At 47.4% G+C, this 6724-nt stretch overlaps 1 long non-coding RNA gene across 2 annotated transcripts; it reads left to right on the plus strand.

Moving 5' to 3' along the window:
• Positions 1 to 63: 63 nt before the first annotated feature.
• On the plus strand, positions 64 to 2512 carry LOC127027553 (uncharacterized). 2 transcript variants are annotated; one of them, XR_007767809.1, is made up of 3 exons: positions 64 to 196; positions 1722 to 1851; positions 2047 to 2512. It is a non-coding gene; the product is annotated as an uncharacterized LOC127027553 (long non-coding RNA). The 2 variants fall into 2 exon arrangements; XR_007767810.1 differs by having other exon boundaries at positions 1798 to 1851.
• The last annotated feature ends 4212 nt before the right edge of the window (positions 2513 to 6724 follow it).

The following is a 6724-nucleotide window of genomic DNA, read 5'->3' on the forward strand; positions in this document are numbered from 1 at the left end:
GGGAAGAAGAGGGACCAATTTTTAACCATCTTTTTGGCTTGCCTTGTCCTGCCAGGTCTAAATTAACGAGTGACTGGACTCAACGTGCGGCCAGGTTTCTGCCCCGTGAGGACTGGTACTGGCTCTTTCAAAAAGGCAAGGACTGGCAGTGACTGTCTTCAATATTCCCATGACCGGAGCTTTTCCTGGCACTAAGGTAAATGCCGGCTTCTGTCTGGTTTGGAAGATGAATTTTAACCTCCTCTTATTTCCTAGGAGAGTGTCTCAAATGCCAGGTCACTTTTTATTAAGTTTCCCTCCTTCTTGCCTAGTGATATTGTTTCAGATTTTAGGAGCAGTGGAGCTTTCCCTGGTTCAGACATGAGACTATATCTGTGCTGTTCAGGAGCAATCTCAAGACCGCATTTTCCAGCTGTCCAAACTGTTTACCCTCAGGAGGGTCATGGGAGCTGGATTTAGGACAAACCCCTGGTGCACCAGGACATAGGATGGATGGATGGGAGGAAACCTCAAATATATGCCCTGTGGTTTTGTGAGCATAGGAGCGTGCACCTTCCTAAAGGGCAGACAGGTCCTAGCACGCTCCATCTGCCCTGCGGTGCCATCACATGAGCAACACCATGTAGACAAGATGATCTGAAGCCATTCCTGACCTGGTCTGCTATAAGGTGACATGGGGTTTGTAAAGAGCCTGAAGTCGTCCTGTGGACCCTTCAGACCATTCTGAAAATAGCCCCTTTCAGATACCTTATAGGTGTAGCCCCACAGTCTTGCTGCCCAAGGGAGGTTGTTATTTGCAGAGGGGAGGGCATTGCAATCGGAGGAACTGCGTGAGGACCATAGCGCAGGGCTTACATTGGGGTCTAAGTCCCTAGCAGAACTGCCAGACACCTTGGTTTGGAGATCTGTCACAAACTGGCCAGGGATCTGCATTTGGGTCTGGTTTCCCGCCAGCCGTTAACACAAAAATGCTTTATTTTTGCTCAGTGCATCCTTAAGGTGATCCATGCGGACTGGAGCAAAAGGAAGGGCAGCGCAGTACAAGAGTGTACAACTCTCACAGGCAGAGGGATTGAACCAAGACCTACCATGCTGTGGGTGAACCCTTGGTAATCGGAAGCGGTTAGGAAGCCGAGCTATTGGATGCAAATGGGAAAACATTTACGGGAGCAGTTTTTAAAACACTTTCTTCTTTTTCTCCTTGTTTTTCAAGTTCAAGTTGTTTGGAAATGCAGCTAGAATCTCCACAGTTTTGGGACAGTTGGAACACTGTTTTCCAGACAAATATGTATTCACAGAAACTTGCTTGACTCTAGCGAGTGGACAAGAGGAGGACTTTTGCATGACACTTCTCTGTGTTAAGCACATTAAGGGAGCTCCCAAATGCAGCAGAGTACAGGACCTGGGGATTTCTCCTTCCAGCTGAAGCCCAGCCGGAACATAAGCCACAGGGAACATAAGTACAGATGGCCCAGACCCATCCTTCCTCTCCAGCTGATTGGGATTGAAGGAGAAGGGAGAGATCAGTCTGTCTTACTGTATTTTTAGTTGTTACGTATATTTTTCCTGTTCAAGTTTGTATTTCTCTCCATCTGCCTCCCCTCTCCCTTTGTGACAGGCTGCTCAGTCTGGGTGTGGGAGGGAACCACAAATTCAGCTCATCACCTCCTCCACCTTTCTTGACATGTGTAAATTTTTGTTCATTTTTGTTTGCTACCTAGGTCTGGAGCCAAGCCTCGCAGAAAGTCTTGGTGATGGGGCTTTAGCTAGACATCTTTCTTCTCTGCCTTTCCTCAGATGCAGCGGTCCTTGAGTTGCAAACCTGAGCAGAACAGCGCTCATCCCAACCAGGTGTGAAGTTCCTGCATGTTTGTGTCAGTGGGTCTGGTCCACTCACGCAGTCAAAGAGCCCAAGAAAGCAGCCGGGTTCTGCCCTCAGGGCAGCGATTAATTTTTAGATACTTTTCAGATTAAAGTTGTACATAAATTGAAAATTAAACAGGGTCTATAGAAATTCACTACTAAAAATACTGTATTGTCCTGCAGCTCGGCTCGCTGATGGAGGTGTTCAGATGGGAAGAGTCACTGGCAAATGGCAAACCACGCTGCCAGAAGGGAAGGGGGTGCCCAGAGTTGGACTGGAGACACCGTAAAGGCAGCGCTGTCTGTGCACCTCTGAGGTGGCAGGGAGCTGTGAGCTCCTCGCTCCGTACCTGGAAAATGAGCGTGTGCTGCCCCGAGGCCAGATGAAGGTGGTTGTGGAAACAGGAAAACAAACTAAAGCCGGACTGCTTTCACTGCTGGGCAACATTTTTTCCACCTCAACTCTTTCTGCTATCACATTGCGATCTTACAGGTACGTTTTCCCCATGTGCGTTTTTGGGGAGGATTAAAGAGAACTGATTCTTTAAATATGGCAAAGCTGTAAAAGCAACTCGCTGAGTTTTGCTTTGCTCTTTTTCTCTTTTAGCTGCCAAGTCATGTTAACCCCTGATAAATTTGCTTTTATTTCTGCAAAGCTGGTTTATTGTCTCGAAGCATTTTATTTTCAAAGTCGCAAACTATCTTAACTGCACTGCCTTTCTCTCATGGGTTGCACCAAAGCATTGGCATTATGATTCCTACACTAGGGACGATGCTTCGGCTCAAAGGTTGACTTGTTGAAGGTCTATTTTCTTTCAAAGTGCTTTTGATATGAGTGCAGCAACAATATGGTATATTTTAAAGCCATTTGGTCTCCCCAGATGCTCAAGCCTGTTAATTGTATATTTTTTAGATATAGCCTGCTAACAGCTAAATGGAGTTTGGGCATTACACAGTTTCTCTGAATCATATTTTCCTGGCAGCCAGCAAGAGTACGTGTATTTTTCTGGTTTTGCTTTTTAAACTGAAAGCTCATCTAGAATTGGACTTTGACTTTTACAGAAATGGCTTTTCACATTTTTGGAGCTGAGGGTCACTTATGAAAGCTAGCAAAGCCCCAGACCTCACTGAGTCGGAGCGGTCCTTCTCCTTTTCCATCCTTCTTCACCTCAGCCAGCTTTGGATTGATGATTTCCCTCCAACCTTTCTCTCTCCACCTTCAGCTGCTGACACCATCTCCTCTTGCTTTTGGCGTATTTCTTTTTGGCTTTAGCAGTACCAGTAAATTTGTCCGACTCCCGCAGACTGCCGGGAACCTCTGTAGCTCAGGAAATGCCATGTGGAAGCTGAGTCTCGGCGAGGCTCTCCCTTCGTCTGTGCACGGGGTGGTATGGCACCCATGAGGCCACCTGTGTGGGGTGCAGGAGGGGATTTCGCACTCAGGTTTGCTGCTAGAACCAGCACTAGTGTTGCTTTTTAGGTATGAACGTTTCTGATGCGCTGGTGAATTAGTCCCGCTCCTGCTGGGCTTGGTTTCCCCAAAGGCCAAATCTACCTCAAAGAGTTGAGATGGAAGAAGAGGCACAAAGATGCAGCCAAAAGATGCTGCAGGGTGCCCTGCTTGAGAGGTCATTTAGCTTCCGAAAGGGGAAAGCTCACACACTCCCAGGCCAATCAGATAAGAAGGAAAATCAAATTAAATGTTCTAAGGATGTTTTATCAAGTTTTGTAAAAGCAGATAAACACCCCCCCCATCTAATTCCGAAGATAAGTGCCAAGCGCCGCCTGTGATTCACCATCCCAGCACTGAAGTAACGGAAATGAGTAACAGTCCTGTAGCTCTGGATCGTAGCTGATTTTAGATGTTTTCTATAAATGTGCTTTTAAACAAATTGTGTTTGGAACCTATTTTTTTCAAATATTGACAGTTACGTGTCTTGCAGTGGAAGAGAAGACAATTCACTTGAAAAACCCAATTTAAGCTGGTCGGTTCACAGTTTTGCTCTCCATTGAGCAAACCTAGAGCTGCTTAGCTGTGTACCCTAGATGTTGAATTGCTGGAAGTTGATGAAGAGTTGCTTTCAGCTATTCACAAATATGATTCCTGTGGTTATTATGGGATGTGGGCTGGCCTAATAGTAACCTGAAAGGAGCGGGGCCAGACTGCAGCTGCAAAATGGGAAGATACTTGATCTGGCTGAGCCAAGTGAGGAGGAGGAAGGTCAGGGTCCTCAGGACATCAGGTTGAGGAGATGCTGCAGTGGTGTCATTCCAAAGCACAACTCACACCACCCTGTGCATTGTCCTGAGTCAGCTCACCTAAGGTCATTTTGGCACTGGGAGTCCTCGGGTTTTTGGGAGGCTGTGGTAAATGTGGCATAGCTGCTGCCTGGCTGCCCTGGGTGAAGCTCTCCGGGGGGGTCCTCCCCCATGCTGGCACGAGGACAGCTTTCTGAAAAGAGCTGCTTCTTCCTGAGGCGAGACGGGTCCTAGGGGATGGAGAGAGATTCATAAATTTGATAAAGCCTTTGACTGAAAATAGTTTTTGCTGGTCACAATAACATTGTTTACAAAGAAAGGAAAGAAACAAGAAGATCTCTTGCCAGATGTTTGCCGATTCCCCCTGAACGCACTACGGGAGTTACACAGGGACATTTCTTCCTTGAGAAAACATTACCCTTGTAGAGCAGCCAAGGTCACCGCCTTGCATGAATTAACTGTCATGTCAGCTCTGGTCAGGGGGATGATACGAACTTAAGCACCTGACTTCTCTGGTGATCTCTACATTTTGCCTTCACACCTGAGCATATCTTGCCCTTCCATGCTGCCTCCTCTCTACCTCCCCATCACTGTTCAGAACTGCATGTTGTCCTCACTCGTACGCAGACGGGATGGACCACATGGGCCAAACCCAGGGGCAGAGGCTGTGAAACATGGGAAGGAGCTCTGGGACTCTTTGAGGATAAAAATAAATGATCTGGCTATGAAGGCAGGCAGGGATTTAGAAAAGCTGAGCTCAGATTTTGCTTTGTAGGAGCTCCCTCTGTGACGCTTCAGCTCTCGCTGTGCCTTTGCTGTCATTTTGTACGGATGTGACAGTAACACTCCTGTGCATGCCTGGCTTTCCTGTGCCTGGACCCAGTGATGCTCACAGCCTGGAAGGGTGAGGCTTTGCACTGTAGCCGGACCTATTTAACTCCTTCCCAGGCATTTTGAGTCTTGCCTTCTGCCAGCCTGAATGCTCATTTGCCATCCTCAGTAAGCCAGTTCAGCTCACTAACCCAGCAGTAAGGGAGAGTCTGGGAGAGGAAAAAAGATGTTTTCTGCTGATTTAGTGAGTTGAAGGAAGAAGGGACATGTCCCAAGACACAGTAGGATTTCTCCTTTCAGCAACCACCTTACGGCCGAGCAGATCTGAGGCATCATACAAAGGACAGCATAAGGCCCGGAGGTTGTCCCAGACAGCAGAACAGGGGCCCTCCTGTTACCATCACCTCTTTCTGCACTGCTGTTTGCCCGTCCTGGGCATTGTCCTTCTGAGAGCAGCATCTGACCAAGGGATTTGTTTTGGTCACTCATCTCTGCAGGCCCCTCACCAAATGCAGGGGTGCTCACCCTTACCTTCTCCCCTGCAATGCCAAGTCTTTTTGTGGTTACTAATAAAAACATGGTGTGAACTTTGAAGGGGTTCTTGCTGTTAGCAAATAGGGCTCTAAACACGAAGCCACAGAGCAGGAAAATTAAAGGTAGGAAGCAGATGCAGGGAGGAAAAATGAAATGGTGCTACTCCAAGTGCAGTGCAAGGCTGTTTCTGGGCAATCCCGCAGCCTGTGATGCTGCCTTTCTACCATGGAAGCTGTCAGGGTTGGCTGGCCCCTGCGCACTCTGCCGGGCTGAAAATGGCCCCAGCCCCAGGATTCACCTCTTGCTAAAGTCTCTGGTGACCCTGTTCCTCCCAGCATGGTCAAACATCTGCATGGATCCTCACCAAGGTGCAAGGAGCCACTCAGTGTTGTGGCTGACCTGCCCTGGGGTTACTCAGCAGCAAAGCAAAAGGCACTCAAGTATCCTCAGATATCTTATGTAGGATTTTTCAGTGAGGCTCTTTCCTTCCAGCACGTGGTAGTCAAAGGTGGCTGATAAACCAGGGCAGCTTGCCCACGCACAGGCATGCTGAAACCCCATCTTCCCAGGTCTAAGGGCTCCTCCACCCCAGGAACACTCTCCCCATTGTGTGGGGGCTATTCCAATGCATAGAAGGCTCTGAGCTCCGACGACTCTTCATTTCCTAAATTGCAAGAACCTGATGTAATTCTGAGCAATCTCAGATTGCATTAGTCTTGCCTCAAAGTCCTGCCCAGTTTATTAGCTCAAAGGAAGGTAAAAGCCACATTTCTATCCCCTCTATTTTGTTGGCTTTATCAACAAACTTCAAGTGCAGAGGAAATTCTGCTCAGGAAATATTTTAATGTAACACTACATATATATATATGTTTATTTCCCAGGTTTTTGTTATTACTCTGTGCCTTTTCACAAATAAGGAAGGAGTACACTGTCAAGTGCTGCCAATTGCACTAATGTAAGAAGCAAAGAGCGTTGAATTTTCCCCAGGTTGATACTTGGGAGCAAATTCCCCTCAGCTGGAAGAGGCAGCCCTCTGCTTGTACCAGCTCAGTGGCCAGGTGTGTAACTGACATTTAGGGGATGCAGGGCTTTCTCTAAAAAGAGAAGGTGAAAAAATTAGGGGTTTCTCCTGTCCGTAGATGTCTTGTTTCAAGTGTGGCCATGAAGTCAATGTTCATATCAATATTTGTGACTAACCAGAGTCCATTAAAAAAAAAAATAATTAAAAGAAGAGGGG

This window comes from Gymnogyps californianus, chromosome Z (assembly GCF_018139145.2).
Source record: "Gymnogyps californianus isolate 813 chromosome Z, ASM1813914v2, whole genome shotgun sequence".
In the NCBI taxonomy this organism is placed as follows: domain Eukaryota; kingdom Metazoa; phylum Chordata; class Aves; order Accipitriformes; family Cathartidae; genus Gymnogyps; species Gymnogyps californianus.